The following is a 12,460-nucleotide window of genomic DNA, read 5'->3' on the forward strand; positions in this document are numbered from 1 at the left end:
ATAAACTGCTCCATAATAAAGACTCCGTAAAAAAGACTTGCATTTGTATAGCACCTTTCACAACCGCAGGACGTCCCAATTAAGCCAATTAAGTACTTTTGAAGTGTAGTCACTGTTGTAATGTAGGAAATGCAGCCTCCAATTTGCGCACAGCAAGATCCCACAGACAACAATGAGATAATGACCAGATAATCTGTTCTTTGTGATACTGGTTGAGGGATAAATATTGGTCAGGGCATCGGGAGAGCTTCTTCGAAATAGTGCCATGGGATCTTTTACTTCCACCTGGGAGGGCAGACGGGGCCTCGGTTTAACGTCTCATCCAAAAGACAGCAGCTCCGACAGTGCAGCACTCCCTCAGTAGAGTCAGCTTAGAGTTATGTGCTCACAACCTACTTACTCAGAGGCGAGAGTGCTACCAACTGAGCCACAGCTAACACAAATACAAATTCTTCCTTTCTTCATTACCCACATATTATGAGTGTCTCAGCTCTGTGACGTATTAATATATTTAACAATTGTGATAAAAAGTTACATTATTACTTCTAATCTTTAATATCAAAATATCAGCCTCACAAAAGTTTTATATTTGTTTCATTCTCAGTCTAAGACATATTTAATACACGCATACTAGAGTGTAGAGAAATGTTTGAAATGACAGGTTACTGTCTCACGGGGGAAAATTTGTTCCTTGTTGCACCCGTTTTTCAGGCAGAAAACAGGGGCAAAAAGGAACAATTTTGGGACATTACGTCCCAGCAGCTCACCGCAATTATTAAAACAAGGCCCGAGGCCCAATTTCAGGCAAGAACGGGCCTCAGGCCTGTAGGACATGTTTGGTTCACGCCGGCCGTTCTGCCCCTGAAAACGGTCTGAGACCAACTTCTACCCCATTGTGTCTATTTAAAATCCTGGACTTTACCTCCACTCTTTCATTGTTTTAGTAAAACCCATGAATAAACACAGAACTCTTCCATTGCAGTCCAATTATATTCCTGGAGCTCAATTTGAAGTGTCCAGCTGCACAGTGTTAGTCACAGATTTAGATAATTTACTTTGTTAATGAAATTTGCGTGTAGTAGAAGATCAGGTCTGTTTTTCTCTCTCGCTAGTTCTGGAGAGGTCCTCACATTCACCCTTTCCTGCAAACAATGGAGTGCCAATCGACTTTCTCTGCCCTGCTCCAATTTTCTCTCCTTCTCTCTTCAAGTTGGTTAACTCTTTCTGCCGTACTGTTTCGTGGGGGAGGCACTGAATATCCTCCAGGACCCAAGAGGCCACCCTTCCCGTGTGATCCTAGACAACAACAACAAAAACAACGTGCATTTATATAGCGCGTCACAGGAGCGATTATCAAACAAAATGTGATGCCGAGCCACATAAGGAGACATAAGGACAGGAGGTAGGTTTTAAGGAGCGTCTTAAAGGAGGAGAGACGAGTAGAGAGGCAGAAAAGTTTAGGGAGGGAATTCCAGAGCTTAGGGCCTAGACAGCTGAAGGCACGGCCGCCAATGGTAGAGCGATTAAAATCAGGATGAGCAAGAGGCCAGAATTGGAGGAGCGCAGGGATCTCGGAGGGTTGTAGGGCTGGGGGAGGTTACAGAGATAAGGAGGGGCGAGGCCATGGAGGGATTTGAAAACAAGGGTGAGAATTTTAAAATCGAGGCATTGCCGGACAGAGACTGTCAATAGATTATTCGACAATGGGGTGGGGGGTATCACATGCTAAGCTTGGTCCTGTCGAGCTGTTTAAAGAAAAGCAGGAGTAGGAACTTTGGCTGTTTTTATCCCTTTCCCCAGTCTGGAGATATGGAGGTGAAATGCTGTGCTACCACTACCATAAGGTTAAGATCAAACAACTCAGCACAGACCAGGAATTGAACCTGGGATCTTTTATTCACCAAGCCTCCAGTTCTCATTTCTGGCTTCACAAATTACTGCACAAGAACCTTTGATATTATTTGCTGCGACCTTTCACTAGATGAAGACATTTACCACGAAAATAGATTCGAGCTGGTGAGAGATAAACTTGGAACAGATGTCAGGGTGTTCTTGTTCATGCTAAGAGTGACTAACACTTGGAGTGGGCGTTGAGGTAGAGTAGTGGAGGCAAAAACCTTGGAGTCATTTAGGATGTTGTGATTGAGGAGGAGCAGGAGGAACGGCAGGTTCATCTAGATGGACCAAATAACCTTCCTCATCCATGGTTATCTTGTGATCTCATTCTTGAAATCTTCTACCACAAGTGTCAGCTGTGGCTCAGGGTAGCACTCTCGTCTCTGTGTCAGAAGATTGTGGGTTTAAGTCCCACTCCAGAGACTTGAGCACAAAATATAGGCTGACACTTCAGTGCAGTACTGAGGGAGCACTGCATTATCGGAGGTTCCGTCTTTCCAATGAGACGTTAAACCGAGGCCCCGTCTGCCCTCTCAGGTGGACGTAAAAGATCCTATGACACTATTTCAAAGAAGAGCAGGGGAGTTTGTCCCAGTGTCGTGGCCAATATTTATCCCTCAACCAACATCACTAAAGCAGATTATCTGGTCATTATCACATTACTGTTTGTGGGATCTTGCCGTGCGCAAATTGGCTGCCGTGTTTCCTACATTACAACAGTTACTACACTTCAATAGTATTTTATTGGCTGTAAAGCACTTTGGGACATCCTGATGTTGTGAAAGGCGCTATATAAATGCAAGTCTTTCTTTTACTATATCAGGAGCATTTGACTCCAGCAGGGCGACTTGTCATTGCATAAGGAGTTTTGCTGTAAGAACAGAAAAGCACTGCCGAGCACAGGTAATGGGGCTTCCTGCAGATTTGCACATCAGTGTTCTGCTTTTGAGTTCCCAAATCATTAGTAGAGCTGCTTATCCTGTTATCTACCTTCTGCAGTCGATGATTTGAGTGGTAGCATATATTACACTTGTGTGGTATTAGCATTTGAAAGGGTTTATTGCAATCGCAGTCCTGCTGAGATCTTTGAAGTGTCCTACCTCTAACTGGAAGTCAAGCTGCAGGTATCTTGAGAGAAAGGAGTTGTTTCATCTCTAGAAGTTGTGTACAACCACTTTGACTCTTACTTATGTTGATTTTAAAAATAGATTGGTAATCTATTTTCTCTTTGAAAAGGCTCCCTTGTCTGCCACATCATTTCCCCAAACTAGAGGGCACTCTGTTTACAGATAATTTTATTTTGGAGGAGGAGGGTCAGCAGGATGTCTGACTCGTGTGCAATCCCATTCCCAGGAGTCTCCAAACCATTACTGAGAGCGACTGCAATTTCTGTTTGAGATGGAGCTCCTTCTGTACGGAGTTCACGCTCCCTCCCTCCCTGCAAGGACATGCTCCTCTTACCTAAACCCACAGAACGTAAGACACAGATTGGCAAGTGCCAAAGCTTAGGGATCTCGCAAGTGACTGACGCTTGGAATGGATTCTGAGGTGTGCATAGAGTACTGCTAGGGTTTAGCCAGCTAAAAGTACACAGTGGCGTCAGCCGTGGCTCGCCTCTGAGTCAGAAGATTGTGAGTTGTCGAGCACTAGGCTGATACTTCATTGCAGTGCAGAGGGAGTGCTGCACTGTCGAAGATGCTGTCTTTTGGATGAGACGTTAAACCAAGGCCTCGTCTGCCCTCTCTGGGGAACGTTAGAGATCCCATAGCACTATTTCGAAGACGAGCAGGGTAGGTCTCCTGGTCGACATTTATCCCTCAATCAACACCTAAAATCAGATGATCTGGTCATTTATTACATTGCTGTTTGTGGGACCTCACTATGTGCAAATTGGTTGCCACAATTTCTGACGTTACAACTGTGACTACACTTCAGAAGTACTTCATTGGCTGTGAAGTGCTTTGGGACGTCCTGAGGTTGTGAAAAGCACTTTATAAAAGCAAGTTTGCTCGGTCACAATTATCTCCTGGAGGTGAGCAGCTCCTACTGCAGGTGGGGTCTTCAAGCTGTATGTACTCATGAGCTACATAGGTGAATACTTTGGAGCTTCTGGGCTATACAAAGTTTAAATCCAGATCCCCATTAATTAGTATGTAGGAGTACAGTAGTGTACTCCTACATACTAATGTAGGAGTAGATTAGCAACCCAGAGGGCATGAGTTCAAATCCCACCATGGCAAGCTGTGAACCTGTACTCAATAAATCTGGTAATTTGTGGGTTGGCACTAGAAAGGTCACCGTGAAAATAGTCCGATTGTTGTAAAAACCCAACTGGTTCACTAATATCCTTCAGGGAACCTGATACTCCTACCCCATCTGGTCTGCACGTGAGTCCAGTACACACTCTGTGATTTACTCATAATGCCCTCAGGGCAAATAAGATGGGCAATAAATGCTAGCCTTGGCAGCAGAGCTCATACCCCAAGAACAAATCAGAAAACGTACTGCTTGCACTAACAGATTGTGGCATTCTGATTTTGGGATGTACCAATCAATGAGGCAACTTTTGAAACCTCCAAGTCCACAAATGTAATCAGGACAAAGCAGTAAATAAGAAATAGAAGTACAAATAGGACTGAGTTGTCTGGACTATCAGGGTCTTGGATTGGGGACCATATTTGGCTGCAGTTTGGACAACCCATGTGGAACCAGCACACAAATCCTCATGTCTCTCAGCAAGACTGACCATTTTGGACACATTTGCACGTAAACCCACTTAGAAATGCATTGGAATCATTGGCACAACTACTTGGGGAAAGGGACGAGGGGATGAGGTCATTGTCTGACCTCTCTGCACCCCCCCCCCCAATTTTTTTTACCCTATGGGTTATGTCCGATTCCCCTTTCAAATCTTGGAAATGATCCTGCTCTCCCTACAACCCAACTAATTTAGGACTTTCACAGCAACCAGAAAGGAGTGATTATCTCCCATCTTCCTGGGCTGAATTCAAGCCTGGATCCATCAGCCAGTTTCATATTTCAGCTTCAATAAACATTATGTTAGAGGTGAGACTTCAAATGGAGGGGAGGAGAAATGTCAGCTGGCAAAAGGCAATGTGTTGTACTTTTCTACAAAGCTTTTGTGAAGCAAATATTTTCATATTCTTCGCTGAACTCTCTGCACCTTTTAGACAACCTTGAATTCCGACTGCGGCTTTCAGAGCGCACAAATCTTTTCCGCACCACAGGCAAATGTTTCCTTTTGATGAAGTCGCTGATCAACTGTTTACAAGTATATAAATTGCGCAATTTATAAATTAGGCACTAGCAGATCTATTGTGGTGTTGCTCACAGAAAGACAGAGGAGGTGAACGTTTTACCACGGAAGGCACAATGTATTATTCTGCTGCTGAGGGGCAGTGGTTTGCAAAGTGATCTGTCCCTTTAAGGGCTGAGTGTGGTCAATTAGAGGCTAATTGCTCTGACAGCTATCATGCTTCCTTAGTTCAATTTGAAGTTATTTTCTGACATTTCCCTTTATTCAATACTTAAGTGTGGCACGGAAATTTATATAGCGTCTGAAATGTGACAGGTGTGTTTCAAAATTTTTAACATATCTAATTTTTAAAAATTGTTCTCAGGATGTGCCTGACTCTGGCATGGCCGCATTTATTGTCCATCCCTACTTGGGCAGAAAACATAGGAGCAAGAGGATGCCATTCAGCCCCTCGAGCCTGTTTCATCATTCAATTAGATCATGGCTGATCTGTATCTTAACTCCATCCACCCACCTTGGTTCCATATCCCTTAATACACTTACCTAACAAAAATCTATCAGTTTTCAATTGACCCCCAGCCTCAACAGCTTTGTAGGGGGGAGAGTTCCAGGTTTCCACTCCCCTTTGTGTGAAGAAGTGCTTCCTGACATCACCCCTGAATGGCCTCGCTCTAATTTTAAGGTTATGCCCCCTTGTTCTGGACTTCCCCCCTCGAGAGGAAATAGTTAGGGCTCGATTTTCAAATTTAAAAACTGGTGGGTTGGGGGCAGGGGGGCATTGAAAATTGACACCATTTCAGACCCGCCCCCAACCCGCCCATTTCCGGTTTTCATGGGGGCGGGACGAGGGATGGGCGATCAAGCCGCTCCCAGGAGGCGGGTCGGGCCTTAAAACCTTTCAAGGAGGCTTCGGGCCTCCATTTTTCACTAATTCCCGATTTCAATCCCGGGGGGCCAGGATTCCCGGGCCTTCTGTTTTCTGCCTCGTGAAAGGAGGTGAGAAGGCCAGAAAGGCACAGCTTGTGGGCCCGGAGCAGCAAGAGTGCTTCCCCCAGGCCCAACAAGCCTAACTGCACCGACCCCCCTCCCCCACACCACCGATCGTGGACCCCCGACCCCCGATCGCGGACTCCCGCCCCCGACCCCAGACCTCGATCCTCCCGCTCCAACCCCCAATGCCCCGGTCCTCGGACCCCAATCCTCCTACCCCGACCCGATCCTCCAACCTCCGACACTGACCTCCGACCCCTCAACCCCCCGACCCCCCAACCCCGATCATCCAACCCCGATCCTCCCCCTCTGACCCCCGATCCTGATCCCCATCCTCCCCCTCCATCCCCAATCCCAAACCTCTGACCGTCCCCCTCAATGATCGCGGACCCCCGCGATGACCCCTGATCCCGGCAGCCCCCCCCCCCCCCCGCGACTGACCCCCGATCCCCTCTCCCTTGACTCGCGATCCCCGTGCCCACCTATGCCCACCCATGCCCACCATGTCCCTTGCCTACCCATGCCCCTTGCCTACCCATGCCCAATGAAGCCCCCCGTGCCACCCCATCCATACAAACAAAGACTTACTGCAGACTTACCTGAAGACGTCCTCTCCCTGGCTGCTCTCCTGTCCGACTGAGACCAGCCTGTCATTCAGCCGGTCAGTCGGACGGGGAATCGACAAAAAAAAATAAAAGACGTCCTTATGTCAAAATCATAAGGACGTCTGGGAAACCCGTACTAATGGGTTTCCCGACCTCATATTGACCCCCCACCCCCTTCCCGGCTCCATTTTAAAATTGAGCCCTTTCTTTTTATCTACCCTATCAACTCCTTTAATCATCTTAAACGCCTCAATTAGATCACCCCTTAATCTTCTTTACTCAAGGGAATACAACCCTAGTCCATGCAACCTGTCCTCATAATTTAACCCTTTTAGCCCCAGTATCATTTTGGTGACTCTGCGTTGCACCCCCTCCAAGGCGAATATATCCTTCCTGAGGTGCGGTGGCCAGACCTGAACCCAGTATGCCAGATGGGGTCTGACCACACATTCCACTCCCTAGCTCCATATCCCTCAATACCTTTATCTAACAAAAATCTATCGATCTCAGTCTTGAAAGCTCCAATTGTTCCCCAGCATCCACAGCCTTTTGGGGCAGATAATTCCAGATTTCAAATATCCTTTGGGTGAAAAAGTAACGATGGGCCTTCTCCTTGAACCATTGCAGTCCTCACATAAAGAGATCTTTTCTAACACCCTTGGATCTTTCACCTCAGTTATGATTGTAGCTAAGCTGAGAGGCCAATTGCCAAGAAAACTGACTTTTCTTTTACTCCAGTTGCACTTCAACCTGCTTCGAAACCAATAGCTCACCCCCAGGGTCTGGATGATTCCCCTAAAGGGTAGCTACAAAATCTTTTGCTTATCCCTACTGGGCAGATATTTGACCAGTCAGCCCATTCACATTAGAAACAGGGCTATTTCTTTCATTAAAATGTTGATCAGATTTTATTTCAGTGAAAAAACGTTTAGAAAATAGAAAAATATCCTTTTTTTAAAAAAAAGAAAGCATTTCTGTTACTTGAAGAAGCTTAGCTTATTCTGTGCATTTCAAGAGATGAGTGACAGGGTGTCACAGAAACAGAAAGCTCCAGGCATTGTGATCAAGTGGGGATCCAGCCCAGCAGCCACATTGAGTCTCAGCAGTTCCTCAACTGAATGCCAGTACCCTCCAGAACACATTGCCCTTCTTTATCCAATCCTTTCTTGCTTGCAGCAGAATAAAGCCACTTTAATCAAACGAGTCTCTCGGGTTTGTTCTTGAACATTAAAGTGGCTTGTAATGCCTCTTTCTATTTGATCCTGGATTTTCTGGGTCGTTTGTTCGGGGTTTAAGATTCTGCGGAGACAGACAGAGAAAAATAAAATCAGAAGCAACATATCATCAGTAAAGTAACGGGAGCTTCAAACAGTACCTCAGGGAGGCGGAGTGTTTAACAGGGGAACAGGGCGGCCTGGGCTTTGCAGATATTTGTGGCACAGAAGCCCGGACTTACCCTCTCACAGCCATTTGTCTTCGTCAGATAGGCAGAAGAATCATTGGGTGAAATTTACATCTGGTTTGGTTGCGCTCCATTTTAAGGAACAAGTGTCAGCTGCGGCTCAGTGGTTGCATTCTTGCCTCTGCATCAGAAGGTTGTGGGTTCAAGTCCCACTCCAGAGATTTGAGCACAAAATTCTAGGCTGACATTTCAATGCAGTATTGAACTGTCAGAGGTGCTGTCCTTTGGATGAGACATTAAACCAAGGTCTTGGGTGAGCTCCCTTAGCACTGCACTAAAATGTCAGCCGAGATTTTATGATCAAGTTTCTGAAGTGGGACTTGAACCCACAACCTTCTGCCTGAGCATCAGAGAGTGCTACCCACTGATCCACAGCTGACACATCAGTACTAAGGGACTGCTACATTGTTAGAGGCGCTGTCCTTTGCATGAGATGTTACACCGAGGCCCTGTCTGCTGCTTCAGGTGGACATAAAAGACCTCATGATGCCACTTGAAGAGCAGGGATAACTTCCAAGTCCAACATTCTCCTGTTGCCCTGTTGTTTCCAACCCTTCCTTCAACCAACATGACAACGAGAAGTTTACTGGTCAGTTGTCTCATTGATGTTTGTGGGACCTTGCTGAGCACAAAATGGCTTCTATGCTAACTGGACTGCATTGTTTTGGCAGAAGTGATAAAGCACTATAGAAGTGAAAGTCCCTCCTTACTAACAAAACAAAGGATCACTAGTCGATTAAATTAGATTTTAGGGAAGTGTGAGGTTGGGATGGGGGAATCCAGGCTTATCAACTATCCCATATTCGGGAAGAGACTCTGGAACGTGTTCGCCCTTCAGGATCGTGATCTCACCTGTACAGGAACTGTGCTGGCAATTGTGTTCCTTCATCTCAGTGGAAAGTGAAAGCTCAAGAGAATGCAATGGAGGCCAGCCTATGCCAGCACTCACAGCGGTAATGAAAGTCCTGAATTATAAGTTGTCAGCTTGACTCAGTACAAGTGAATGCCTGAGTCAGAGGCTGTAGGTTCATAGACCCACTTCAGGACTTGAGCATATAATGTTGGCTGAAACTATAGTCCTGAGGGAGTGCTGCAATATCGGAGATACCATTCTTCAGACAGGGCGTTAAACCAAGGCCCCGTCTGCTGGTTTTTACAGGTGTAAAATATCCCATGGAGGTATTTGAAGAAGAGCAGGTTCTCCCAGTCTCCTGACCGATAACTTCGGCCACCACCACCAAAATCAGATTATCTGGTCATTTATCTCATCATCATTTATGGGATCTTGCTGTGTGCAAATTTGCTGTCACATTTGCTTCAATAACAACATAGGAACAGGAGTAGGCCATTCAGCCCCTCGTGCCTGCTCCGCCATTTGATAAGATCATGGTTGATCTGTGATCTAGCTCCATATACCTGCCTTTGGCCCATATCCCTTAATACCTTTGGTTGCCAAAAAGCTATCTATCTCAGATTTAAATTTAGCAATTGAGCTAGTATCAATTGCCGTTTGCGGAAGACAGTTCCAAACTTCTACCACCCTTTGTGTGTTTTCTAATCTCACTCCTGAAAGGTCTGGTTCTAATTTTTAGACTGTGCCCCCTACTCCTAGAATCCCCAACCAGCGGAAATAGTTTCTCTCTATCCACCCTATCTGTTCCAAGTAATTTAAAAATAGTTTATTGGCTGTGAAGCATTCCTGGCATTATATAAATGTGCTTTTAAACTCAAATCATAGAGCTACAGTTTTAATAGAGGCCTTTAACTACCGCCATGAATGCTGGGATAGTCCTGTCTCCATAATATACTAATTTATGTCTTGCTGGAGAGAACACTCACAAGTCCCACAATGGGAGATGAGAAGGGGAAAAGGATAGTTTAATGGCCTGTGGCTGTCATCTACAGGCCATGTAATGAGTGCACTTACTGCTTTTAACCTGTGCCACAGGCTGACACCTCAAGTCAATGGCCCACGGTTGAGCATCTCAGCCTTACTCTCTGTGTTGACAGCCCTGGCAATGGCAGTCGGGTCATAGTGTCGAGGTAGATCGCGCAATGGATGAAACATAAAAGCTCAGTTACATGTCAACCTGACAGCATCCTCTTCCTCCTCCACTCCCCCACCTCAGACGTGTGCCACCATCGCACTGTGAAAGCTGTTGTCTTTTGCGCTACCCCATCTCCTCCTGGGCCACCTGAACAAAATTATCACGTTACTGCCGACTGGGTCAGAACGGAGGGCCTGGACTCAAGCTCACTGAGCACCATTAAGCTTTGTTGTCAGTGCACGGCTAATTCTTGGCTCCCAAAGCAAACAGAAGAGGGTTCATTTTAAGTGCCATTGTAGGCAGTACGTGCCCTTGAAGATTTCAAACCTGTACTTCAATCAAATGTGGCCACCCAGCTTGTTCTGAAGCGTAGCCTCTGAAGAATCCTGCCATGTTTGACTAAATAACTTTGAAGCCATGATGCCTACACTACCACACCGAAAGGGGAGAGGGTTGTAGCAGTAGGATCAGGCTGAAGTAAAATAGATTCAGAATCTATCGGCACTATTGCAGATTATTTAATCTAGTGACAGTCTGCTCTGCAGGGTCTAGAACTAGTCACTGCAGCAAGCATTAATAATATTGATAATTGATAAAATATTAAACATTTTGAGGGAAAAAAAACTTACAACTTCCACGTATTTTGGTACAAAACATTTTTAGCAGCAACCTGCCAAGCGACCAACCAAACAGACTTCATTCCCGTCTCAGTGTGTCGGAGAGGGTCTTTCATCCCAGACTGGGTCCAACCCCTCCAATCTCAGAGATGAAAGGATAGAGCACTAACTCACTGTGCTCCCCAGTCACCCAGTTCAATAAGGACTTTTGTCAGAACCATTTTAAATAATCAAAATGTTGAATGAAAGTCCACTTCAAACAAGCCTTGGTGCCAGAAGGAGGGACCCGCTCACAATGTAGCAGTGTTACGGTACTGTGTGTATTCAAACTTGCTACATTTGAAAGATGAATTTTTGATCTTTAAGTGAACGTTAAGATTTAGCTCTCTCGTGTTGGCCCACTGAAGTTTTCACAGGGAACACAAGTTTCCGATCGAGCTACCTGCTGCTTCTGGTTAGAGTTCTGGCTTTGCTGCCTTTTGCCCTACTTTTAACTATCTGCTTCTTTACCTTTTGGAGCCTCTGGGAGAGACGACAATTTTCCTGACATTTTCTTTCTACTGCGGGTGGATTCTCTCCTCGTTTCCTCGCCAGTCTGCAATGTTTCAGCAGTTTGCGCTGTGACCGCTTTGGAGCTCCGAGCCGTCTTCTGGGAAAGATCCTTTGGGATTTTTGGAGTCTTTTGCTGTTTGGCTTTCCTCTTTCCTTTTTTGGATTAGGAATCCTAGTGACAAATGAAAATTGTACAATTATCGGTTGTGACCATATAAGGAGTAGCACGTTGGAAAGAAAGAGCTTGCATTTATATAGTGTCTTTCACGTCCTCAGCATGTCCCAAAACACTTTATAGCCAATGAAGCACTTCTGAAGTGTAGTCACTGTTGTATTATAGGAAACACGGCAGCCAAACTGCACACAGCAAGATCCCACAAACTGCAATGAGATAATGACCAGATAATCTGTTTTGGTGATGTTGGTTGAGGGACAAATGTTGACCAGGACACCAGGGAGAACTTCCCTGCGCTTCTTCAAGGTAGTGCCATGGGATCTTTTACATCCACCTGACAGGGCCTCAGTTTAACATTGCATCCGAAAGACGGCACCTCCGACAGTGCAGCACTCTCTCGGTACTAGCACTGGAGTGTCAGCCTGGATTATCTGCTCAAGTCCCTGGAGTGGGACTATGAATCCACAACCTTCTGACTCAAGAGGCAAGAGTGCTACCCACTGAGCCAAGTTGAACTACAGCAAGCTGCCTCACGGAGCACTGCCACTGGGGGTTGGAGGAAAAAGAAATAGCAATGGACAGCATCGTGGACTCATCTCACACACTCTCATTGACTGGATGGCACAGCATTGGCCTGGGTAGGGCAAACACGAAAGTAAAATATACCTTAAAAAGAGCAGTCTTAGCCGTAGAAAAAAAAAAGTGGCCACGTTTTAAAAATGGTAACCCCAATGGACAAGCTTGGCTCATGCCAGTTTGTATTGAGGTCTCTCTAGGAAGCCCTTTTACTCTCTTGTCCTATTATATGATCAAAACACACTTTGTTTTTCCTCTGAAT

This window comes from Heptranchias perlo, chromosome 38, assembly GCF_035084215.1.
Source record: "Heptranchias perlo isolate sHepPer1 chromosome 38, sHepPer1.hap1, whole genome shotgun sequence".
Taxonomy (NCBI): Eukaryota; Metazoa; Chordata; class Chondrichthyes; order Hexanchiformes; family Hexanchidae; genus Heptranchias; species Heptranchias perlo.